Source organism: Bombus pyrosoma, linkage group LG7, assembly GCF_014825855.1.
Source record: "Bombus pyrosoma isolate SC7728 linkage group LG7, ASM1482585v1, whole genome shotgun sequence".
In the NCBI taxonomy this organism is placed as follows: Eukaryota; Metazoa; Arthropoda; class Insecta; order Hymenoptera; family Apidae; genus Bombus; species Bombus pyrosoma.
Genome location: NC_057776.1, coordinates 2,114,474 through 2,142,165, shown reverse-complemented (window position 1 = coordinate 2,142,165; position 27,692 = coordinate 2,114,474). Strand labels below are relative to the sequence as shown.

At 30.3% G+C, this 27,692-nt stretch overlaps 1 protein-coding gene across 1 annotated transcript in view; it reads left to right on the top strand.

Moving 5' to 3' along the window:
• LOC122569522 (forkhead box protein O) overlaps window positions 1–14,056 on the top strand; it is a 299,531-nt gene extending 285,475 nt beyond the window's left edge. The window contains exon 8 of the transcript XR_006317492.1: window positions 5,722–14,056. The gene's annotated coding sequence lies outside the window, so the exon portion shown is untranslated. The remainder of the gene's footprint in view (window positions 1–5,721) is intronic.
• The last annotated feature ends 13,636 nt before the right edge of the window (window positions 14,057–27,692 follow it).

The following is a 27,692-nucleotide window of genomic DNA, read 5'->3' as shown; positions in this document are numbered from 1 at the left end:
CTGTTTTGGAATTTCGGAAATTTTTCTGTAGGTAAAGGATTAAATGAACATCTTTTAATTTAATTTCAGTTATCAACAGATTGAACTTACAGATAAAAAATATTTAGTCTATACTTGGTGGCAGTTGGATGGTCGATACTGGACGACAAACATTTAAAAACATTTTTAGATCATAATGTATATAATATACAAAGAAATTTGCAAACTGGAACTGATAATTACACTTAATAGATTAGATACATAATGGGAAAGAAAATCTTTTACTTACCTGAGAAACAAAATATCAGCTCTAGAAAATAACTTTTAAATAACTCGAAATATCAACCTATACAATTAACGTGTCGGAACAGCGAAAACAATGGAATAAACGATATGACTTAGAAATATGTTACACAGAATCGTCATATTCATTTGTTTATTCAAATAGAGGTGCCAATATCTAGTGAAAAAAGTCAGAAGTAATTTTGATCGGTACTGTATGCCAGTCAGTCCTGCACGATTCTCTCGTATATGCATTGTTTGTTTGATTAGATCTACATATATACATGTGGTGAATAGTTAATCTGTTTGTATTTTATGCACTAGTTGTTAAACAATTTTGCAGAATTTTTGCTTTATTCGTATAATCGAGTCCATAGTTTGAAAAACTTTTTCTGATAATTGTGTTTACTTAGAAAGTAATTTGTATAAATGCAGTTCTACGTAAAAATATTTTATATAAAAAGACCATGTTCATTGGGTTATTAAAAATTATAAATTCATTTATAGAAGTATTTAAGCAGTTCCTCTTTTTCAATATGTACTTGCGTTTTAAAGTATTTCCTATTTTTAGCGAAACTTTAATATTCGATATAAATTATGAATTCTAAATGATATATATAGTAAAATTTTTAATACATTACCATGTCATATATCAGCTACTTTCCTTGTCATATAAGATGTGAATTCTGCAATTATTTAAATTTACTTAGATTTTGAAAAAGATATGATAAATGTCCAAGAATTTTATGCGATAGTATATTTTCACGAAGATATATTTTAGAGAGCTTTATTAATCAATTACATGTTATTTTTCTATTTATCTAGTTTTCTATTTATCTACTAACAAGTTATTGAATCTAATCTATGAAATCAACTTCTACATGTTTATTTAAATGTATAATTCAAGTGTTCCCTATCAAGATTTTATTTTTATTCGTATTAGAACAATTTTCTACCATTTCGATAGTATATAGTTTCCACTTCTCCTTCTGAATCAATTTATGACACCATTTTTCGTGTCAGCATTACTTTGTGATTAAAAGAGATCGATATATCCAGAAAAGAAAGATTTTGCTCTTAGTAAAATGGATTTCAGCGAAAATGTCAGTTTCTGGTGTTAAGAATGAGCAAGCTCAGAATACGAATTTTGTTGGAGCATACATTGATCTGTAGCTTATTATTAACGACGGAACAAAACTTTGTTTTAAACTTTGGATTAATATCGACACTGACCTCATAATCATAGAAATAAAATATTTTGAAATTTTCTCAAATTTTACTTTTTTACTTACTAATTTTACTTTTCTCAAATTGCATTTTTTGCAGTTTTGAACAAATTTGAAAATGTTACGAAGATATCGCTTAATACAGCTTAACATACAGAAGTGTGAACATTTTTCGGAATTTCTTTTTACGTAACAGCAAGCAAAGAATCAAATAATTCGATGAATAAAATAATTGAGATATAATAGACAGCTTTTTTATGATTCATTCTTTTAATTAGCAGAAACTAAATATGTCTTGTTATAAGGAGTGCTCAATTTCTCAAAAATTTCAAGAAAGCATTTATTAAACCATAAACCTCAACAAAATATGGAAAAGTTTCAGGAGCGATTAAACTCTATGTTGATAGCAATCTGAGTTTTTTCTGGCTTGTGATGCAGAATAGCTTCCTACACATTATTTACAGTAAAAAAATCATTATACATATGTTGTTAATAAAATAGAAAATATGTATAAAATTCTAAAGGAAAGGAAAAATACACATGTTAATAATTGGTTCTTCAGTTAATTCTCATAGAAGAAAAGGCAAATTATACATTCTATTGTAAAAATATTTGAAAAGATCTATGTTCATATGGGATGTTTCCTTGAATATGAGGGATAGGTATAACTGGGACGAATTTAGCGCACCGAAATAAGAAAAAGAGTTCATATAAATATATGATCGATATAGCCTTATTATCGAATAATAGCTTTTTATATTGTAATAATGGTATAAACAATAATTATATTGTAATAAAAAATAATTACTTGTTTAAACATCTTAAATACCTCACTTATCATTGATAATACAAAAAAATGTCGAACAGGGAAAAACGAGGAAAAACATTACTTGATTTCGAGGAGCATATATGTTGGCAATCATGAAATTATTCTCAAGGTCATATTTTTCGAGACTTCAAAGTCATCGATGTCTTAGTTGAAGTAAGAGGTAAAACTAGTTCAATGACCTATAATACCATATAATAATGATCATAAATGCGAAAAATTTAGAAATGTTTGATAATAGCTGCAAATAATAAAATAACTGTAATAGAGAGATCAGTAAGGGGAAATTTACTTCAACAAAGTTCAAAATGATGTTCAATAGAAGAAAAGTTTCCTCAACGTTAGATCGGTCTTTATGCAACGCTTCGATAGCCTGCGTATTCGTTTGATCTTACGCACCTACACTTCTCTCCGTGGAATGTAATTGACGAAACAGTTTATCATGATATTTCTACAACATCGGAAAATATGAGAGAAGACATTAGAAGTGCGTGTGCTAATACTCGCAAGCAATTTATAGGAATGGCCAAAGTTCGTATGTTAATCGTTTACAGAAATATATTGAATTAGATGGTCATCATTTTGTACACTTGTTGAAATGAGTTCTTTTTCATTAATTTCTCTATCGTAATCATGGCATTATTCGCTGATACCTATTAGCTATTGTCGAACATCTCTGAATTTTTCGTGCTCATATGAATGCCATGATATTATAGGTTTTTGGATTCATCTTAATCTCAGCTATGACGCCATGATAATAAAAATATATAGCCCCATTTAGAAAGACATTAATGACTTTGTAATCTAGAAAAATGTGATATTGAGAAAAATTTTACGATTACTATCATATTTGCCCTTCCAAATCAAATAATGCCTTCGTCTAACATTTTTTCTTATCATTAATAATAAGTTTTTTTTTTATTTATTATTTGTTTACATTTTACAATTTGTCCAGTAGGACAGTTAATAATAAGTGAAATATGTAAGGTACTCGAGTTAGGTGATGCATCCTGTATATTTTGCTGTTTATCTTACTTCGTATTCTCTAACCAATATCCTTGTACTGGTTGAAATAAACGACCAAGAAGTTTTCCATGAGATAAGCTTGTTACCGTTTACAGTTGTAAATCGAGTTTATTTTAAAATGGATTACCTATTTTTAACGTATTTATCATCATTGCAGCATTTATTTTTCTAAAATCGCTCGAGTTTAGATTTCTTTGATAATTTCGCACCAAAAGTTGACAAACTCTGTATATTTATTCAAGTGTACTCTTAATCGATTTGAAGTTGTCTAATTATAGATCTACTTCAAATACGAGTATTTCGGCGATTTAAGAGAAGCAAAAATAAATTTGCAGACGAATAACTTTTTAAAGTTTATCTTTATCTAGACTCTCGATATCAAATGAAAGAAATATGAGAAATAGGAAAATTATTACGCTAGAAATTAGAAATCCATTGTTTTCATATAATAAAACAAGTATTTTAAAAATATACACTTCAAGAGCGAATGATAAGAATTATGAATTTTTACTTTTCTATAAAATTACCGTTAATATAAATTAATTTGATTTTTATCAATAATCATGATCATACTACAATTATTTATACAAATTCAAGATTCTTCAAATATAAATAAAGGGTCGCAATTCAAATAAGAGAATGTTTTATTTTCTAAATGTAATAATATGTCTTTAACTTTTGATATTTTATATACTTTTGCATTTCCGTACATGCGTGTACATTTTTACACATAAAACATTGTTCGGGATTTGGAGTAGCCGTCCGTTTATGACTCGGACAGCATCCCTCCCTTTTTTGGAAGGATATGCACCCCCGAGAGTACAGGTGAACCTGGGAAAAGCCAGGGACGGAAAGGACGATGTACGATGGAGACTCAGCGGCTGGGGGGAATATCAACAACATATTGGGGTAGTCATCATCAGAGCGTCGTACCGTGCGGGAGAAAAATTACATCTTCTTCAGTCTCAACAAGATCTTACAACGGTCGTGATCAAAACGTCCAAATCTGCTTGTATACAACAAGTGCAAATAAAGTGCCAAACTACCCTAGCACTCGATATATTAAACCTCCTCCACCTTGAGCGATATCAACCTGACCGGTCGTTATTCAGTTGATAATTCGCAACAAACATGTTAGAAACATATTGCTTTCACACATATAAGGTTAGATTAGATACGAAAGAAACTGTCACGTACAAGTGTCAAAATATTTATAAACAATTATAAACAGAAAGTACCCACTGTTATTAAAGATTATTTAACTAATCATTTTACCAAATCACATTTTACCAATCTAAAATTACATTAGTATTTGTGAGACTGTCTCAATTAATTTAGTTACTTTGACTGATTCCAAAATAAATAACTGTACTATTGTAATAATTGTTGTTATTAATGATATCAAAGTGAGTCATAACATTTTTTTCCTGCTTTAGCTCAATATTTATCTGTCCTATATTTCACGTAATAAATTATTATCTTCGAAATCATTATTACAATATGACTCCATTTAACTGAAACTATTGCGGAACAAACAATTCATATAATAGTTATTGATTCTCTGCACTATTTTCATTTATATAATAGGAATTCACGTTCAGATAAATGGATGCAATCGGTAGGAGTTCATTTAATCAGATATTAACTAAAATTCCGTTTCAGTAAGTGGTGTTCTATAATAACTATTATATCGAATTCTCTAATCTTGTAGTCCATATTTATAATGTTATATAATAATTACTGTAGAACCTCTATTATTTGAATACTCCTTATCTGAACGTCTTGTTACCTGTATATCATATTTACTATAACAATACTGTAATGTATATTATAGATACATATTTATTTATTTTTCCCTCTATAATTGAAAACCTATTTATAATATGATTAAGTATAATTAGTACAATCATAAGCGAAAATTATACAAATGAAGTCATTCTAGATATTATTTCACAGAATACCAGGTCTCTTTTAATACGATTACTATGATAGACGATAAAAACTATAATGTTCACGTATTCATTAGACAAAATTATTTTAAATAATAATTGTAAATCAAATATTTTACCTGCACTGAATATTGAGGATTATTAATGTAATGGATAATTGATTGCTTAAATACTTTTGTAACTTCTATAAAATGCAAGCACAATAAATATCCTACGTTATGTACATTTTCAAATATGTTTCAAATTTTACAATATAATCATAATAGTCTTACATATTTCAATCACTATGAAGTTTCAAAATATTTTGTATAATACACGTAGTATATTCATAAAATTTTTCTATAAATGTTTAATTACTTTATTGAGCCACTGTACATAAGAATGTACATAATAAAAAAAAGAATTAACGCATCATCACTTTCTTTTGTTACAGAAATCCCATGTGTCGAGGACGAGCTGGAGGATCGACGAGTACTTGTGATAAGATGTAGAAATAATTATACCGGACCACAACCAAGATATGTACCATACCATCAAACGTACTTCAAAGATGCCGATTTACGCCTGTGCAACTGTGGTGCGAAAAGAACGCCGTAAATGCGATCAACATCGGGGAGCAGGCAATGTCGTTTCGTTGCCACTATTTCATGCAACGATTAGGTGGAAATGAAACATAGCAAGAAATTCGAGACTCCAAACATCAAATAGCATGAGATTTTGCCGATTCGCAATCCTAGATCCCAGATATTTCTTCGTTCTAGCGTTTGGATAGCGATGAATCGCAAAATATGCGATTATAAAATACTTTTAATCCTTCTTATGATCCTCTCATTAGAAAAATACGTAAGGTTTTCCTGTTTTCTGTTACATTTTCCATGCGATAGTTAGAGTTTAATGTTTTGTGACGATGAGAAACGTAATCATGATGTCATCCGAGGATGTAGCATAGGTGGAAAACGATTGTATTACATTTCAGTGAAGAAAATGTAACCGGAAGTTGAGTCGATGGAATTCTTCTTATGCTTGAAGATTGAATCAGCATAGAATTTACGGTTTGAGCCTTTAAATTCTATATTTTCGAGTACACTCTAATTTATTCAAAAATTGATCATTGATTGAGGCAAACTAAATCAAAAGGAACATTTCGCAATTAAGACTATTGCTAGTTGACAATTTCTAAAATTTAATCAATGCATCTAAATTCATTATTTTCTTTTTAACTTCTTTTGAAAACAGAATTGCTTCACTTGCTCAAAATCTCTTCGCCTTACAATGTTTTTGTATAATGCGAATGCTTCTGTATAATGTGACCTCAACATTTCTTATTCAGGATAAATTTATATCAAATAAGATATTCCAGCACGAATTCCACGACACATATGTATATGTATCTCCTAAGAAAGAGGGAGAAAGATCATTTATATTCTGAAAGTCCATCTCTTTATTTCAAAAAGTATACATCAAAATGAAGAGCTTGGCCTACGACAAATTCTTTCGCGCGAATCGGCACGATTTCCGGAATTTTTCACCATTCGAGCTACCGGTGAACAAGCAACATCCCGTCGACTTCTCTCGATCGCTGGAGTATTCCGATCAGCTTCTCCAGATCCTTCTTGTTTCCTTCCTCGTGACTTCCGCGCGAGTGCGTGTGCACGACCTGGAGAACCTGCGCCTGCAACCTGCAACTCATGTCACGTGGCACGAAGATCGTCGCGTGCTCCTCCGTTCGACGCTACACACGCATGCTGCGAACTAGCGGCAACTCACAAAGGCGTTCGACTTCCGTCTCGGATCTCTCGATAGCCCGTAATACGCACAGACATTACACATAATCGTCCCACGGCAGACAAATCGGCGCTATGGACAAATCCACGAGATTTCGTTTCTTCTCTTTTGTGTTCGTGTATATGTATAGTTCGTATATATATAATATATACGCGCCGTTGGATCGTGATTCCCGTTCGCCAGTTTATTTTTGCGAATCCGCGACGAACGGTAGAATCCGCGAGCGGCGAATAATATACCACGTTGGGCCAGTTTAACAGAGTAAACGAAAAATTCACTTGCACATTTTCTACTTTTTGCGGTTTTTCTTTTATTTCTTGTTTATTTGTCTCATCACGAAGACATGCAAAATCACTCGTAATTCGTTTGCGTGGCTCCAAATAAGTAAAAACCGAAAGGAAAAAAGGGAAATATGACGGACAGCTAAGATAATAAAATGAGCGACGAATGGACAAGACGTCTGCCGACGTTTTGCCGTACGTACACGATCTCTTTCCCTATAGAAGTAACCTCATGTGCACGAAGGCGCATATTATACATATATAAATAAATATAGATATAAGTATATTATATATAAATAAGTAAATATAAATATACAATGATACATGAATATGAGAAAACGAAGAACACACAATATTATTGTATATGTAACTAAAATATTTAAGAGAAACTGTGCGCGGATATCGCTACGAATTCTATGTTGCGATATATATGTATGATATTTATATATATAACAATAATTATATATATATAATGTTATATATATATAGAGAACACATCATACATGTATATGATATTATACAAGGATAAAAATATATTGAACATATTCTATAGAATATTGTACGTTTGCTAATGTTATGTATAGTATACAAAAGGAAAAAATATATATAATTATGTGTATAATTATATATATATATAATCTTTACCTATATATATACATATATATAGGCAAAGAGATAAGTACATAGGTTATGTATAAGATATAGGTACAATTAACGTTAAGTAAAATGCTACAAGTAGATATGTCTAAAAGATGGATAAAGTTTTTAGTCAGATGGTTAGGAATCAAAGTTGACACGACGACGAAAGCTTATTCTGCGTGGCTTCTTTTAAATTTGTCGCGTCATCTTACAATAGAGGAACAGAATGGATAACACGTTGGTGCTTTTCGATAGGTGAACGTTTCCTTTTCGTTTCTTTCATCTTTTCTATTTCTTTTTTGTCATGTATTTTTTTATCTGCAAAACAGTAATCGTTAGATCGATGTGCTATTTAGATAAACGGAACTGACAGTATCATACACCGACGCTGTTCTTCACAGACGGGCATTTTATGCTTTTAGTAAAATATTAAACAGATTTTCCTAGAAATCAGTGTAAAAGATACGAAGATGTACGAGTACTTCGAAAATCGAGCATATTTGATCGAATAATCTTAATCGTATAATTCGTAAGAGGATTCCTATCGATCGTATCAACGTTACTTGATTAAGATACATTTCCATCACTGTCATCCGAAATGTATGCATTTTTTGACAGTATCAGCCCGACGAATTAGAGGGTCCTGTACGATGTTCCTCGAGGATTGCGATAATCTTGTAGGCTGGTTAAAAAGAAGTGCGTCAGTCGAGATCAGTGTCTTTTACTATTGAAGAGCTTAGGTGAATTTAGTAGACTTTAATCGTCCGACGATCAAACGATACAAGAGCAGATCTTCGAAACGTCGAAGATCGCTATTAAATAGCTTTCAAAGTCTGTAAAGTACATGGTGGCTACATGTTAAGGGTATCTCGAGTACTGTAGTGAAGAAGAAAGTCAATTTTATCAACAAATATGATTAAGTCTAGGGTAACCTTTGCGTGTATGTATAAAACCAATAGCAGACCCCGTTCGACTGAAAAACACGTTTGCTATGGGGCTGGGTGACAAACGAGGTAAACCACTAACGACGACTGATCAATAATTTTTGCTACTTTGAGTTTATGCTCCTAAGCATGTTTATATCATTTTAAGTTCAGATTTATTCATTATTAAGCGATTGGATTGGATGTTATAATTAAAAAGAATAAAATCCGTGTTCGTCTATTAATTATTTTTTATTTTTATTCAGAATTTCATTAAACAATTTTAAGCAATCAAGTAGTTCAAAAATGTTTTATTCTTTAGATGATTACGAGTTGGTTATAATATAGTAAACAATCGTCGTACATGAAATATTTATTATTTTTCAATAATTAGAAAATTTGATGTTCTTTAAGTTAGTAACTAAAATTAAATTATTTGTAACCATATATCTAGAATATAATGAATAAAAATTATAATATTAAATAGTTTGTTTCATACGAATAATTTTTGTTATATTACGGCAAGAAAGTGAAAATTGATTTTAAACCATACATTAGCAACATGAACATCAACCGATAAAAGTGTCTTCGGTTTACTTGAATTAATTATGATTGCATCATTAGTACAAAAACCAGTCGATAAACTTTTTATTTTGTTGTACATACTGTTATAGAATGGATATTATATAACAATTTTACACTTTGAATATTGCAGGTTATTGAAGTCGAATGACTTTTCTTTCTTGTATTACCAATAACGTCTCACTTTCTTTCGATTTAAATACAGAACCTTACTGTAACTTCTACCCATTGATTGATATTGTTAGAAATTCAAATCTGAGATTATTTTCTATAAGATCTGTTTATGCAGACAAAAATATAAAAATCTAAAGAAACGGTCAACGAACATGAATTTCGTGATTGAAAATAAGCTATTTAATTATTACTTAAATTACGTGATTAACATCAATAGGCGACGTGTCCAAGGATTCTGCATTCGATTATATATTATGTGTAATATGTAATATATATAGAAACTACCATTTACTAAGTGCAATACGTATGTACAAAATGGAAGAATCAGTCGACGTTTCGGTGTTACCATACTCGAGAGTCACCGATGGCACCGGTTTCCTTCTTCTGAGGGAGAACAGCGAAAAACGAGCTTCACCTACTGGCGTAAATATGTACGAAGCTAATCGTAAGTGTTCATAAAGTAATTACGGGATGGAGCTAATCTTATCGAGAAAACGATACGTGTGACTGAGAAACAGTTACTGTTTAATGGAAGGAACGCACGTTTCGGTTACAGTGGGGTATACAATGAGCCTCCAACGTGAAAGAAGTGGAGAACATCAGTGAAAGTAGTTTGACATTGGGATCCAGAATGTTCGCAAAGTTGTAATAAAGTTCATTATAACCTACCGCCAAATACCCCTAAATTATTTTTCTCATCTCGTCTAATAACATTTCGTATATCACCTTACAAACAGTAAATTCGGTTTTATATTTTGAAATTGGAGATTAACACTTCCAGACTAATAATTTTCAAGTATATTTTAGATTCTTTAAAGCTACACAAGAAAGTATTGTAGATGCTTTTTTTAAGAATTTTACCAAGAATATACTTGTAGGATTTTGAAATGTCCAATTTCAGGCGAATTTCTACTGTACTTTATATCAAAAATGAAGTTTTGATGTTCTGAAATTACAAACAACCGATTTCTATTGAATTAAAATTTTTTGATTAACATTTTTAAATATCAAATCTCATTATTGATAATTTTAAGTACGCAACCGCATTATTGTAAAATAATATGATGCTTCTGTATTAAGTTCATACACGTTAGGAATGTCCACAAGTAAGATATTGTACTGCGTAATAGCATTAAAGAATTGCTATAGCATTAAAGAAGAATGTCACGACCGATTTAAAAATAAAATTAATTATAGAAAATATTTCTACACTAATTATGCATAGATAATATGCAAGACATTCTAGATTCCAGTGTTAAGATGATTCTACCTGTACAGATTTCACAGGATAAACGTGTTCGTTCGTAGAATACCAATATCGCAAACGTTGCGCTTTATGCTCGGTCGAGAAGTCAAGTTTTCTTCGGCGATGAAGTCTGAATTACAAACTACGAAAAAAGCGTTCCTATTGAAAGAAACGTTTCCGAACGCTGTAAACTCCGCACGCAAAAATTAGACGAAAACTATACGAAATTCTAGCTCGTATATCCGTCCACTGAATGTAGAATTTTGATTCGTTGGATTGAATATCGCGTCATTGGAATGCAGGACTATCAAACAGAACATTAACATGTCGGCAATTCTAGCAAAAATATTCTAATTTAATTTTATCGAGATGTAATTCGAGCTTCGTTATAACTTCGCAATTGAAAAAAGATTTAGTGCTTAATTTCTGGTTAAATCTTTGTGGTATGTGTGTTGTAAATGTTCAATTTACAATGTTATTTACAAATATTTATGAAATTTGTTGCATGTATTCTATGTGCGATATATATATCATTATCTTTTATTCCTTCCTTGTCTTTATAACTTGTTTATTTCTTTTCGTATTAATGTTACATCCTCCTTTAATATTTAACTGCCATCTGTAAAAAAATATGTTGAATTATTATATTACATAACTAATAAATGGTTTGAAAGACTTACTGAAAATATCAAGAGTGGAAATATGTTCCTAAGAAGCACAACTTAATATTAGACTAAAGTCGTATAAAATAGCAGCAAAACATTTATATAATTCCAAACATTCTTACACATTTATAAACATTTAGAGATATCTAAAATATTTACTACTGATGGTTCTTCGTTGAACTCTATCGTTCACAATCTTTTATTATGCAATTTTATTTTCAAGTAGTAAATATCAGGGGTAAGTTTCTACAACTGTAATTATACTTGAATTATATGCTTTTCGTAGTTATATTACATCTTCATATAAATTATATAAAGTCGAATATAGTATATCGAAAACAATTTAAATTCGCTGAGTGACTTAATAAACAAGTGAGAAATGAATTTAAAGGTATCTATATCTTTATAAATATCCGTAATACGTATTTCATACCACAAAGGTTTAGATATTACTCTGCAATAAAGAAACGTTTGTTTCATTATTTGACTCATGCTGATCAACTGTATGGATGAAATGCATAGAAAAATCCCGACTATAAACATTATTTTTAAAATATTACTTCGATATATGTTCCGCTAGATAAATATATTGATGAAAATAGAATATTTTTTATTTTTTAAGATATTTAGTTGTTGAGAATTTAAAAAAAAGTGAAGTTGTGGGAAAGTTGATCAGTTTGACATGCAAAAAGCTCAGCTCAAGTAACATTTTTAAGCTTTCGAATATTGAGTTGAACTGATCGATCGTGGTCCTTACGCAAGATGCAATCGTTCCACGCGATTCGAGGCCGAGAATGACCATCGATGACGCAAACCGCGACGACGCTTGTGGAACGACCCTTAAAGAGACGAACCCAAGTATGTACTTTCCTCCACCGCGATTCGGCACACGTAAGCGGAGCGTTTGCTTAGTGAAATATCTTAGATAAATATGTTACTATCTAGAGGTATATTGAAATATTATATTATGTAGTCAATGTTAATAGCGCGATGGATAGCAACGTATAGAAGAGAAAGAGAGAACCGAATGCGAGTGAGAGAAAACAAGAGAGAAAGTATAAGAGCAAAACCAAACGAAAAATATTTCGAAACGATAAAATAGATCCTACTGAAAAATAATTTACGCTTAAACTCGTCAACAAATTTTCTCTCATTTCTAGCATACGATGTAATTTGCAACCCGAAATGTTCTTTCTTTTCTACACCACGAAGATACATAACGTGCATTTGTCCTCTTGGCGCAATTTGATTAACCGATCGATTTCATCGTCGGGTTTAGCGAAGATAATCTTAAAAATGCGATCAGTACATTTAGTTAAAATGTTCTGTCTAGCATTTATTCGTCTTTTACTATATCGCACATGTATTACAAAAGTATTACAACTTAAAATAATTCAGTCTTGCGCTAGAAAACCATCAAAATCATGAACGAGAGATGTCGCGGACAAGGAGTGGAAAATTGCAGAAATAATATTTAACCATTGTCTGCTGTCCTTTTTATCTTTTTGCATAATGTTTCCTTAAACATTATGTGTTTAGTTAATAATTTTTTTTGTAAACTTCCAAACTTGTTCGAGTTGTGTCGATTTTGAAATGCATGTGCCATATGTTAAAATATTTGAAGATCAATATATTTTTTGCCTCTTGAGTAAAAATATACGTATATTCTGCAAACTGTTGCGGAATAATAACTAGGTATTTTAAATTGGATGAAGAAAAACAAAGGCGAAAAGAACAAAGAGATATGAAACTTTAGCTTTCTCAGGTGTATCGTAATGGTAGATAGACATTTTAACTAAGAAGGGCAGACTATGCGTCTTATGAAGAAAGAATAGGAAAATCCAATAATTCTCTTCATGAGGGACGTTCCGAGCTTTTTTCGAAACATCCCGGTTCGTTTGACCTGCTGCAATTATGGATGTAGACGAATATCGTGCGTGTGATCGCGATAAAGATCGCGAAAGCGACGTCAGTCGATTCTGCGCTTAACGTTACGTATATGTCAATCGAATCACGATAATTTCTGTTAATAAAACTCATTAGCGATGCACAAAGCGTGAGTGTGTAAAAAGAAGAGAGAACAAGAATATGTGTGAATGAGAGTGAGAGAGATAATCGTTAGGAACGTGGCTTTCTCATAGCGACGGTGTCCATTTCCTTTCATTCACGCGAGAATGCCCCTTGTTTTACAAAGCAATGTTACCGCAACAAGTCGTACGATCAGTGATTGTAATTCCTTGTAGCCCTATAGCATTATTATTTTTCTTTTCTTTTTTTTTTGTTTCTTTTCTATCTTCTTCGTCGTTTCCTTCCTTCTTCTTTTTTTGTTTGCAGATTATGCGCGAGTAAGCACAAACATTTGAAAGAAGCTATATAAGATATGTAGACACATACTTGAAACTTGAGTTATATATTTAACACGAATACTATTTAATATATGATTCAAGCTTATAATAAACGGGTTGTATAGAAATATCGTTATTGTTGTTGTTAATGTATCTTTTCACTCCCGATTCCTTTTGTCTCATTCTTGATATAATTTGTCAAGATGAGGTTTTCTAACAGTAGAACTGCTGACCTGCAATACGTACAATTTCGTCTCGATATAATCAACACGCTCGAGACTGATCAGTTGTTCGTTACATTTTATAACGAGTCACATATTCATTGTACATATATCTAAATATTCTACTATATACAGATAATTACAGTTAGAATGATACGATGAAAATAAATAGTTATATATAATTATGTTTTTATCTCAACAGAAGTCAGTATTAATTTCATCAAAAGCATTTGTATGTTTTCAGTAATCGTAAAAGAAAAGAATATGATGCGTTTGGTAGTTCTAATATTAAGCTGTTTCTAATATGATGCTCTGTTTGTCACATTATTACAGAATTCATAGGACCTTGCAGAAAGATTCAGGAATTTATAAGTGGTTAAAGGAATTTTTTTAAAATATTATTGTGCATTAGAATTATTATTTAATCTGAAGAATAGTTAAGCTACATTAGTTAATTATTATTAATACGCAGAACATTTTATGGAGGGTGCTTTCCAAGTTATTATAAAATTAAAAATTGCAGTAATTTAACAGATTCCATCTTATCATTTATGTGTAAACTTGAGGTTGCTTCTTTAACAATTCTCAATAAAATTCGTTTTTTTTTTTCAACAATAACAATTAAAAAGATAAGAATCTTCGAATTTTATTAGAAGATTAAAAATTTATAAGATACAATAATTGAATACTGATATAATACTAGCTGATAATTGAGTTACTATTAATTAATTCTTTTAAATTAATATATGTAACAATGAACGTGTTATAATCGATTTTAATAACGTTTTATAACAGTTTTACGTTTTTATATAAATTCCTCGCCTTTGATATATAATTATCGTTATCTGACTATTCATGAATAAATTTTTAGATATTTATTAACTCGAGTTAGTTGTTTCTTCATAGGTTGTGATATATTAGAAGAGTTTAGTGATTGAGAATAATTTTTCATTCAATAACATAAAAAATATGTCATTTCTCAGGCATTGCGTTGGCAACTGATTGCGGATTTTGTCATTAGGTGGTAATGGTACTTGCCAACCCAATAATTGTGATTTACGATAAAATTGAACAGTAGAAACAAAAGACTGTCTCTTGATAAAATATAAAAATTTTAATTAGAAAATCGGGTAATATTGTAAAATTTTATCTTATAAAATTTGTAATTAATGACTGTGTCATTTATCAACTATGAAACAGCAATTTATGCCGACAGGACTTAAATTCTTCAGGTGCTTTTTAGTTGTATCAACTTGCAAAAAATATATTCTGCACTATACTACGTTACAATTTGAAAATCATTTCATGTTTATATGGATACACATAGACTTTAATATATATAAATTAATATATAATATATGACTATTTTTATAGTATACAGGATAGATTAATTAGGTATTATCTATATATTATATTCTCTATATATTAATCACCTATATCCTTCATAAAAATTGAACAATATTTAGGATAATACGTACATATGCATCAGAAGGTTTATATCATAAGTATATTTATAACTTTGGCGTAAAATTCAGTATACAGGATGTCTTAGTTGAAGGAGACGATCTAAATATCGATCCTTTGTTTTTCATGACATGAAAAATATTTGTGACACAATTTGAATGGTGCCTCAACAGAGGAGTACGCTGGAAAATAAATTTCTTTTGTTAGGTCATCTTTTCTTAATTCTTTCAAGGTCATTGGTCTTATTTATTTAAGGAACGTGTATTTTTTTGCTATTACATCTTAAAGCGGAATAAAGAATAGCTTTGGGCATTTTCTATTTGGTACTTGAACAACTACCCGCGAATAATGAGCCAGGCAACCATTATAGTGGTATCACCTTTCCAGAATACATATTCCTGTATTGAAACCATTCAAATTGTGCCATAAACATTTTTCATAGCATGAAAAATAAAGGAAACATTTAGGTGGCCTCCTTCAGTTCAGACACCCTGTATACTTGGTAATATTTATATCTTAAGTGTCGAAACGAAAGTAGCAAAAGAAAATTTAAATTCTATAAACAACATTCTTGAAATATTTTGTTAAAGTTTCATCGAAAATATATTATAATTGTACCATGTGAATATTCGATCATGTGAATTGGTTTTGAATAAAAAATGTATTAATTATGATTATTGTTTTTAAAGATGTGGTTTTCATCTTCCTAATTAAATCTTGAACGCATAAAATACTCTAATGAAAATTGCAATTCTAATTAGACTTATTACTAATTACTGTTATTGATTACTTATTGCATCGTTTTCTATCATAAGCTACAATTAATGCAGAAAATTGAAAAGGATAACTATTAACGTTAATGACATAAATACATTGCGTAATACCTATTCATATTTCACTCGTAATAAATATATAACAATAAATCTTTGAACAAATTAAAATAAATTTTAGAATATAAAATAAAAAAAGTACAAGATTTTCATAAAAGTTATGAAGTTATTAAGATATCGTCGAATATTTTAGGGTTTCCCCTAAAAAGCTTATTAAACTATATTGAATTAAATTAAGTATAAAATTATAAATTTTGCCACTCGTTATTCTATATTTAGAAAATAAAGAAGCCAAAAAGGAAATCACGGGAGATAAGAGGAAAAATAAAAATGACACGTACGCTCGGTATCGGGTGTAGACAAGCATAAGATTTCTATTTCTTGGAAAGCAGGATACGCCGGAGTTATGTTCAAAACTTTGAAGATTTCTCGCGACTTTCAAAATCTTTAAAGATCTTTGCGTTTCTGGTAATATTCGGAACGATCTTAAAACTTTCCGAATCGCCGATTTGCTCGAAAACTTTATTCTCACTTCTCTCTTTATTGTGCCTGATTTCGACGATCGGGAACCAACTGGGTACCAAACAGACATCGTTTGGACTAGGTTTAGCAGTGATAATTATCTATGATTTCCCCGATTTACTGATGATACAGTATTGCTGAATCATATAATGACGATCTGTACTGATGATGTGTGTAATAATGATGAGGATATGTACGTCTGTAGATATCTTAAAGCATATACAGAAGATGAAGATTTTTGTTGTTAATAATAAGAACTAAGAATATTAGAAATAAAAATTAAATGTCTAAAATTCTTTAACATCGTGGGCAACCAATACAAAAACAAATTTTTGGAAATATATTCTTAGAAACGTCTCGAATATTCTTGTCACATCTGCTTGTACCATGCTTGTACAGATGAAGAATAGATGTCTAAGGAGATAATATTTAATTTCCAGATAATATGATTTGATTCGTTGCATTAACTTCTATTTGTTCTTTATGTCAATTTAACATGTTTGGATAAATATAGAGCGGTATGAAGAATGAGATCAATCATATATTTAAATTTGTAGGAAGTTCATTTTCATTTTTAATAAAGGATTGTTGGTTTTCCAGTATTGTATCCATTTGATGCAAAAGGTACAGGATAAAGTAATAAAGCGACAAAGTGATATAAGTTGGGACAATGAGGAATGAACGAGGATTAATGAATATTAAAGAAAACTAAATGCTGTAGTTTTCTAATCATACTAAGTGTTAACTAAGTGTCAACACTTAGCTAATCGCGTGCGCCACAGCGAGCTATACGTTTCCACCGCGCATTTTTCCAAGTATCGAGGATTAATATTCACTACTTAAAAAACGAAGAAGTCTAAAAATTATTTAAGTAGTCAATTATATTTTGCAGTAATGATTTTATTTAACATATTGTTTATACAAAACATCAAACTAAAAGTATAGTAGTAATTAAAGGTATAAAAAAATATAGGTAAAATTACAAACATTAAAGATGACTAAAGATAAATAACACGATTTAAACAAGAAATTAAAAATTCGTAATGCATTTTAATATTTTTTTACAATGTGGTATCGTTCGATTATAACTTTATTTAGTCATAACTGATAGTATAACTTTTTAATTAATTTTAACACCACTAGATCGATGTATTTTATTATATACTGTACTTCATAAAAGCAGAAAAAATGGCGCGATTAATTGGGAACAATTCCAGATAAACTGCTCACATAACTGATAATAACAAAAAAAAGAAAAAAGAAGAAAACGCATTGCAAAAGTCAAAAAGGAACATCTCCCCGTTCGATCACGCAACGATATACTTCACAGACGGGAGATTGGCTAAGTGTTAAGTTTAAATAGCAAAATATGCTATACAATATACAAGATTACTACAAAATATACAATATTTTCCATATTAGTCTCAAACAAAATGCGTAAGCGTCTTTCTTAGGAGTAAAGTTCAAATTATTAAATTAACTAATTATTCGCATATAATGTATTCTGGTCTTTCAACTTACGCTTTTGTGAAGAATGTAGTTCAATAATAATACATGTAATTAAATTTTATTAAATAGCTAAATATGTAATTAGTAATCATTATAAAGCAGTAGCGATATGTTCGGCCGTAGATCTGAGAGTATACTTTATAGCTCGGAGGTTCGGTATCGAATCAGCAAAGGTGTTTGATGACCGATACCGCACTATCACGTGTATTTCCATCGGAGTACACGTGGATATACCGACGAAGACACAGCAGCGAATCAGTTTGTACAATCATACAATAAAGTTGGAAAGTACAAATAATGTAAATAATATATTAATATTAATTAATAATTATCTTGAATGTCATCAGGTCAACTATTACAATTTTCGAGATCCTCACGAATTGTGTGAATTTTGTTCAAAAAGATAGTGAGATGAAGCAGGAAATAGATAGCAGCAGTAGCTCCCTTCTACACACGTATATTTAGTTGGAAAATCGTTAATCATTGTCAAGGGGGAAAGAATAGTGCATTGTGGTATCAAACGAAAGGAAGGTAAGAGGTTTCGTAGGGTGGAGAGACAGGAAGGAAGACTTAAAATGGAACTCTTAAGTGCAAATGTACTTCTCTTTTTTCATTTCTCACTACCATAAGAAAAATTCATCACAGATTCTTTTGCATAGTACTTTTTGATGTTAGTAACAATAAAATTACTACATACATATTACATTAATTGATTTTATAAAACACGTATCGTCAAAAATTTGCAAGCATAATTTGCTTCAAATTGCTGTTCGAAATATTTTCAGTCGAGTTAGATTGATATATCTATATATTAGATGTCCGTACTACTGATTCTCAATTTCTTTCGTAAGTAGCAAATTTGTGAAAAAATAAAAATTTTCTTCCATTTGTTGTACATAATACGACCATCTGAATAAATTTCTTTTAATATATTATAATTTTTGCATAATAATGAGAGTATGAATATTTTTGGATTGATATAATATTTTTTACGTTATACTATCTATTCTCTAAATCCATGATATGTACATATAATTGTATCAAAATACTTTAGAATTATGTATCTTTAAGTCGACGCTATTTTCGTCGAGAGAATATTTCACTGTGGTACATTCTCACAGTATGCTCGTGCATTGCAGACGTGGACATGGAAAAATATGCTAATAAACGGATTTAACACATGTAACGCATACAAATTGAAAATTAATCACGACTTATGTTAATTAAATTGATGTTTCGTTTCCATGCACAAATGATTAATACAGCTAGATTTTTTCCTTTTTTTCTTAACTAAACAAATTTTATACTTATCATACTCTGTAAAGGTTAATGCATACATGTTGTGTGTCAATTTTAATTACATGCATTTGAAATTAGAATATTATATTTATTTTGAAATAAAAGAATGAGTATATAAATATATATACACTTTTTTATAACATCAATATTTAATTAAATTTAAATCAGCAGACTATGAATTGTTTGTAATCATGATGACTATACATCTTTCGTATGTCACAGTATGAATTAACCTTTTGTGTAAATCAGAAACAGTTCTAGTTCAATAGTAAAAAAATTAAATATCGATGAAACACAGTTTCCATATTTCATTCCTTTTTACGTAACTTGCGATATTAAGTAACTTACGATCCGTTATTAAAATCTCTGCTTTCATTCTATATCTTATTGCACTAGTTTAATACTTATCACTTGAATTTCGAAATTCGAAATATTAACGAAATTATCAGTTTCCAAATAAAATATTTGGAATCGTAAAGCATTGTACAGTACGATAACATTCTATAACAAGAAGTGTTTCTCTGAACGATGCCAAAAAATCGATAACATTCGTAAATTTTTTTAATAGAATGAAAAAATATATTAATCCCTTCGTAGACATGACTTTTTGAGTTTTTATCTTTTCTGATTGTTTAAAGGAAACATCGCAATTCGAAGTCGTTTGTTTAATGATTTGGATAAGATCTCTCGTTTACTCTGTATTTAATCATTTAACAGTACTGACAGGATATTATGCCTATACCTACATTAATAATACACAAAAAAGCAGTCTGTACTTCTAACAAAATCTTTTTATGTAATTTTTCTTTTACTTGGAATACTTCAAAAATTGTACTTTAAAAATGGTGCTACATTACAATACTGACATAATTATTTCTTTATTTTCATAATACAATCTACAATACAATTCATAATACAAATCTCATAATGTTTTGTTCGATGTGGTTTTGTAATCGTTAAAATCATTTCTACAGAAAAACATTGAAATCTTAAGCGAAATTATAATTTTTTACGAGATTCCTTTTCTAAATAATAAAAATTTTTTCCGATGTGAAATGTCCCGTCAATAAACCAGGAACGATGTCTTCGCTTAATTCAAGAAAAACATTTCTCTTTCGGTGTAAACAAGTAACATATCGTAAAGAATCAAATACCTGTGTATTATAGTATTAGTAAAATGCATAGAATATTGTTTTTATGTATATTGTACTTGCTGAATGTTGATGCGAGTAAAAATTTATCTAAGATTAGAAATAATCTACACTATTGGTGTATTTACCATAATAAAATGTTTTATTAAGCTTCTTTATACGTATATTGCAACTTTACCTGAGGCAGGGTGTATATACAATAATGAAAATCAAAAGTAGCGACTTGATACCACAATATCTCATCCGAAATATGAAATAAATGTCAAACTTTGTTAAATAAACGACTTCTTGACGATATCTCATTAAAAGTATTAGATAGGTAAAAATCAATTTGCGACATATCTCGTTCCTTCCCTCTTTATCTTATCTTCGTCGATATAAAAAAATTACGACTCTATGTTCTTTCAAAATGAATTTTTCTCTTTATAATGAACTTATTGGCATTTTTAACATCAAATTTTATTACTGTCTCCTTTTTCGATGATACGCACATGATGTCACTTTATCTTTATTAGCACTTCTGACCGAAAATCCTAATTTCTTTTCTTCAAAACCATCATATCACATATTTAAATATGTGCACACAGTTTAATCCTTAAATTCCAGTGCTAAATTTGTTTTAATATCGGCTTTCTTTACAGATACAAGTGTACTACTGCACTACAATGGCAAGCGTATAAATATGGAAACAGTTACTTGTAAATTGAATTAATTGTACCGTAAAAAGTTTGATTTCTATCTTTTTTCATAATGTATACTAAAATTTAGAATATTTATGATATAGAATTTTTTTTCTATAACATAACATCTAAAAATACATTCCTTGTAGTTTGAATCACTATAAATATACATATAGACACATATACACATAGAACAGCTTCCATATTTGTATTCCGTGTAATAATTGAAAAGTTTACTGGGAAAAGAAGCTATGCAACAAAATGATAAATTGAGTAAATTGCATCGGAAGTTCTAGTTTTAACTTTTCAATATTAGTTATGCTTGAAATGATAAGTACACATAATGGTTGTTAAGAAAGTTACCTTTTCACTTATGAAATAATTAAAAATGTCATAATAAATCAATTATTCGACTAAAATATTTGTCATAGACAATTTTCAAATGATTCTCAAATTCAACCTGATTAAATTGAATCTGTTATAAGAAATTTTGCTATTTGTTTGCCATTATACATATGTCGAGCGTAAATCGACATTTTTCTCTTACCTAGAAAAAAGGAGAGGTGCAAGGGATTAATACAAACGATGTTACAATATTAGTTTCCATCTATTAAATTAATGATACTCCTGCTTTTCACTAACATAATTTAATTCCCTCGGCATTTATTTACATAATGTCTATTAACAACAAGAGTTTGACGAAATACAGACAACCTTATGATGTCACGAAACAAAGAAACACAAATAACGAGGCTTTACGACGAGAAAAATTTCTAATCCAAGAAATGCAAGATTTTTTTCGATTTAATTAGACGCGTAAAATAGTGTTATGATTGGCGAACTAATAGCGACGTGCGTGTGCCAGGACAATATGGCTCTCTCGCCCATGGAGAGATTCTTAATTAAATTCCCGTTGCTTTCTCAACCAAGCCACTGCAACTCCATCTGAGTTTTTTCATTCTCCGTGTCGGGTTCGGAGTATTCAGAAAGGTCTTCATCCCCGTGTTACCTCGGCCTCTGTCTTGTTCCACGCTTTACCAATCCCTTTTCAGCCCTTAGAAACCCTCCTTCGTTCCACCGAGCCGGACCAAGCAACTCGAGATTGCGTTTGGCCTTCTTGAGTATCGTTGTAGCGAGCTTTATTCTAATCTGCCATCCCCTTCAGTCGCAAAACAATTAAGGGCCACCGTCTCGCGGTTCGGTTTTTCTCGTTTTTCGCTGCTGCTCTGTTTCTCTCCGTCGTTCTTTCTATCGCAATTCCCGTTCCATGCCCCTGGCTACCTTGTTCAGGCTATTGAACGTGGAAACTGTATTAACCATTGATATCCGTGATAACTGGCGATACCGTGCACCGAACGATTCTCTTTGAGGAAGATTTAATTGTTATGTATCGTTTCCTCTTTTTGCAGCTTCCAATGGCTTGCTTTTTTAATCTGTTCAGTGACGTTTCGAGTACAGGGGACGTTTGTCGTTTTGTTGGATGTTAGATATTTTTGATGAATACTGTTGAGAGGTAAATTGAGTTTAACACGTTCGCTCTTGATCAGATTTTTAATTTACTGTGCTAAACGTTAGTAAATAATCTTTATACAAAATCTGCTCATTCATTTGAATCATAGGGATTCGTGTATATACCTGTATACACCATTATAAATATCTTCTTTGTACTAAATTTTGTAGTATTTAATTGCATTCTATATCGAAGTCGATATTATATGCACGTACCTCCCTGTTCATATGTATTAAAATATTTAAAAATAACATAGTTAATATAAAAAATGACAAAAAATTGTGTGAAATTATTGAAACGTTTAATTATTCTCACATTCGAAACTTGGACTATAAATATTATAATATTAAATTTATCAATTATGTAATTGATTTGTCTACATGAAATGTATCTCTTACTGATTGCTTCAAATAGTGTTGGCATTTATATTCTTAATTTTCCTGTTATATTTATTATTATTTGAATTAAATGATTTCGTAAGTTGGATTTAGATTGTATTCAGATTTCTTGAAATATTTTATTTCATTCAGTCCGAATTTTGTAAATAAAGTTTAGATCAAGAAATTATATAAGCCAACACACTATTAGCTCATTAATTTTCTATAATTTTTACGAATAAATAAATTTTCATAAATATATACCTTTTTTATAATTTATTTCTATGTTTTAGATTATTATCTTACATAAATATAAAATCGTTTCTCTAATAATCTGCATAAATTATTACGTTGTATACGAAAGCTTTTGGATATCCTAGCACCTAATACAAACGGGGGTGTATAACTGTTGTAAAAGGATATGTCGAGTTGGATTTCAGATGTATACTGTATATAAAACGTTTCAATCGAACTAAATATGTGCTTGAAAGTAGAAATAATAGTTTCCATACAATAGAATTCTAGGATTGTTGTAATAAGCAGATGATATTATGTCGGGTTTTATTAACGAAGATAAGATTTAATGTTTAAAATGTTGAACTGTCTAAATTGACGAAGTATGAAACGCATCAATCAATTAAGTTCTCGCATGATAAAAAAATTTCAATGTAACAAACTACGAAGTTAAAAGTTGTCCCCTTTCTCAGAAATATTTTTTAATTAGATTCATTATTTAAATCACAAATGTATTGTAAAAAGGTAGATTACACATAGAGTGTGCAGATTGAAAATTTATTTTTAACATTGCACTGTACGCATTAATTAGAATTTCATACAATTTGAAAGAGAGAACGAATAAGCAAAATTTTAATGAATTCTCATTTTAAAAAAATGTAACGTTTAATAAAGGAAAATTTATAAAAATCATAATAAACACGCTATCGGTCACCTTTTCCTTTTAAACAGCAGAATGTTTTGCTTCGAAAATTTGAATCCTATATGTAGTCTATGTTTCATTTATATAGGGAGACTTTTAAAATTCTTCACTTAATTCTGAGCGTGATTGATATTCTATAATGTAACATATTCGGAAAATGTATGTTTTGAAAATGGTAACGTTATTGATTAAATAGTAATAAAAAGTACAGGTGATTCACATTTAATTAGGAATTCAATTTCAAGGAAAATGTATTATATTTATATGTAAATATCAGTCTTCATGATTACCATACTTCATGTATATTGGTCTTACATCTCATCTTTAAGAAGAAAATTTCATAGTCATCTGCAATCATTAGTATTTGAATCATTAATTTAGTAATAAATAATCTATTTAAATATTTGATGTCATTTATGCATAATAATCAAGATTTTAAACTTATACATTAGACATGAAAAATAAAATTGTACAGTGGTTATATTGAATAATTCTAATTTATTATAATACTTTAGTAACATAGTAATAATTTAGTAATATATACTTTAGTATATATTGAAGCATAGTATATTATAATTAATTACTAACTATAGTGAATAATAAGATTCGACCAATTTTTATTTTATTTTTATATTCGTTTAAAATAAATATACAATAATCAAAAAATCTTATTACCGTACTCAGCATAACTACTTTAAAGGCGGGAGAAATGCATAATTTTTATTCATAATTTATAAGGGAATAAAATAAAAAAAAAGACGAATGAAGGAGTGCAGGGATTAAACAATGACAAAAATAAATGAATTGCAAATTTTAATATTAAAATATGTTTTGGACATACATAAATTAAAATGTCTACTGATCTTTAATCGCGAATTAATCTTGTAAAATGACCCCGTTATTATTTTATACTCGTATATATGCGGTTATATACGTGATAATATGTAGCTGGTAATTTTTAATTTTTCTCCTAGATTGTAGGTCGTTAAATTTGTCTTGCCATTAAGATGCCATAATGCCATAATGCCATTTAAGAAAGTCAAGACAACCTTGATTTTTTTTGTTGAAAAAAGGTATTTTTTTGCACATTTCTAATTTGTTCACAATATTTCTTTGATAGATTATACCAGAAATCGGAAATGCCAGGAAAATGGTGGTTACTTTTAGAGAATACACCCTGTATATCATATGAACTTTAAATTGTTTATTTAAATCTTTATCAATAGTATATTAAAATTAGATAAAATTAGAATTATAATTCGTCGGTGTGTTATCTCTCCTAAATATGATCACAATAATTTCTTTATCAATTTAGACTGGAGAGTATGCAAAAACCTTTTCTAACTTATACAGAGTTTGACAACTAAACGAGCTGAGAATGATGCAATTCTTAAATAACAAGATCGTTTCACAACATTTGATTATTTCCATTCCACGTATTAACTTTTAGAAACAATTTCAATGATATATTATAGAATCTATAGAATACAATCGTGTTGATCTTTTTATTCATGAAATTGTAACAAAATTACATTCAAAAAGAATAAGCTAGCGTTCACGGACTCTTGAGCATAGTAGACGCACCTACTATCAATTCATCACATTTGTATAAACGGCGATACGCGTTATTAACAGGTTGCAAATAAGCAATACCGGAGTGGTTTAATTTAATTCAACATTTAAACAAGAAAAGTCCTTCTAAAGATCATCAGGATAAAATTAGTCGTCTACTATCCATTTCTTATCGTCAACAGTAATTCAAACTTGGAAACAGCAGGCGAGACTGGCGAATGATTACGAAGGCGGAAGTCAGGCGAATGAAGTTAAAAAAATATTTTAAGCGTGGGAAGGAAATCAGAGATGTATTGAGACAAACATGTGAGCATTTTGTTTTTGAGCTGGTTCTAAACACCTGTAAAGTGCGTAATGATAGTAAACGAAGAGCTGGCACGCAAATATTTTTTCGGAAGAAGACGTTTAACTAACTCAAAAAGCGTATCTAGCCTTGCCTTCTGCGGAGAAAGAATATCAATATGCATAAGGGTCTGAGGGGTATCTGGCGCCCGAAACTCTTTCCTAGCCGGATACTTGGTTCGTTCGCAAGCTATAACAAGCTATGAATTATGAATTGTACCAGGACGAGGGTTTCGTTTCTCTGTGTGTGCTCTCGTCTACTCCTCTTACGACTGTCCAATTTAACAGACGACCCGTACTCGTACGAAAATCAACAAATATTGTTCTTGCTACAGTTATAACTGGTGGCTCGTTATTACGTAAATATTTTGCACCGTGAAACTGTAATTAAAGATCTATTAAATCAGCTCACGCTGGACTAATTACATTGAAATTGCCGCCGCCACGCATCCCCACCCTTGAAATACCGTCGAATCACTGAATACGGAAAACTTCTCGTCAGTAGCCTCATCCTTCTTTTCATTTCTCTCTTCCTGTTTTCTTTTCTTTCCGTGCCTCTCTTTTTCTCTTCTTCCTTTGCTACTTTTTTTGTCGATTAGTTTACGCGAAAATCAGTAATTTTCCCGTTTTATGCATATGTATGTATTTATGTATACGAACATAATTCTTCGATTGAGAAACGGTTTTTATATCAAATTCGGAAAAGCAGAAAAGTATCTCAATTGGACAGGTATTTTTCTTTTTTGTGTGTGTGTGTGTGTGTGCGTATGTTCATCGATTTCTCCGAAATGGCTTGACCAATTAATATGATTCCTTTTGAATCTCGTAGAACATGTTCTACCGCTGGTCCTGTTACCATATCTTTTTTGCAAAAGTTCAATTTTTATGCTTTTTCATCGACTACTCAGGACTGGGTTGAGCTATCAGGATGAAACATTTTGTATCTTCTAGGAGTAGACCATCAATCGGTCCCGTTCGCAAAATTTTTTTTTGTTTCCTAATTCTTAACTGTTGCCATTGCAAATGAGCTATTGCTATTCATCGATTTCATTTCATTATATCTGTGTCTTCTCTACAAATTCATGGCTGGTAGCAGTGTAGTTTTAAGCATACTTAGGTCGTTTCGTTACACATTGGTTGTAGACTTCAGCTGTTTCTTTGCCAAAGAAATCTTAATCTTTGCATTGCTGCAAGTTGTTCTCTCGTCATGCGGTTTATTGGAAATTTTGTGCGGTTCTATATCAAATGTAGCTAGGCCATATAAATTTCTCGCACACCTCAGAGCGTAAGGGACATAAATTTGTCCCTTTGCAACATTTTTTCTTCTGCTAAGGTCAATTACAGCTCTAT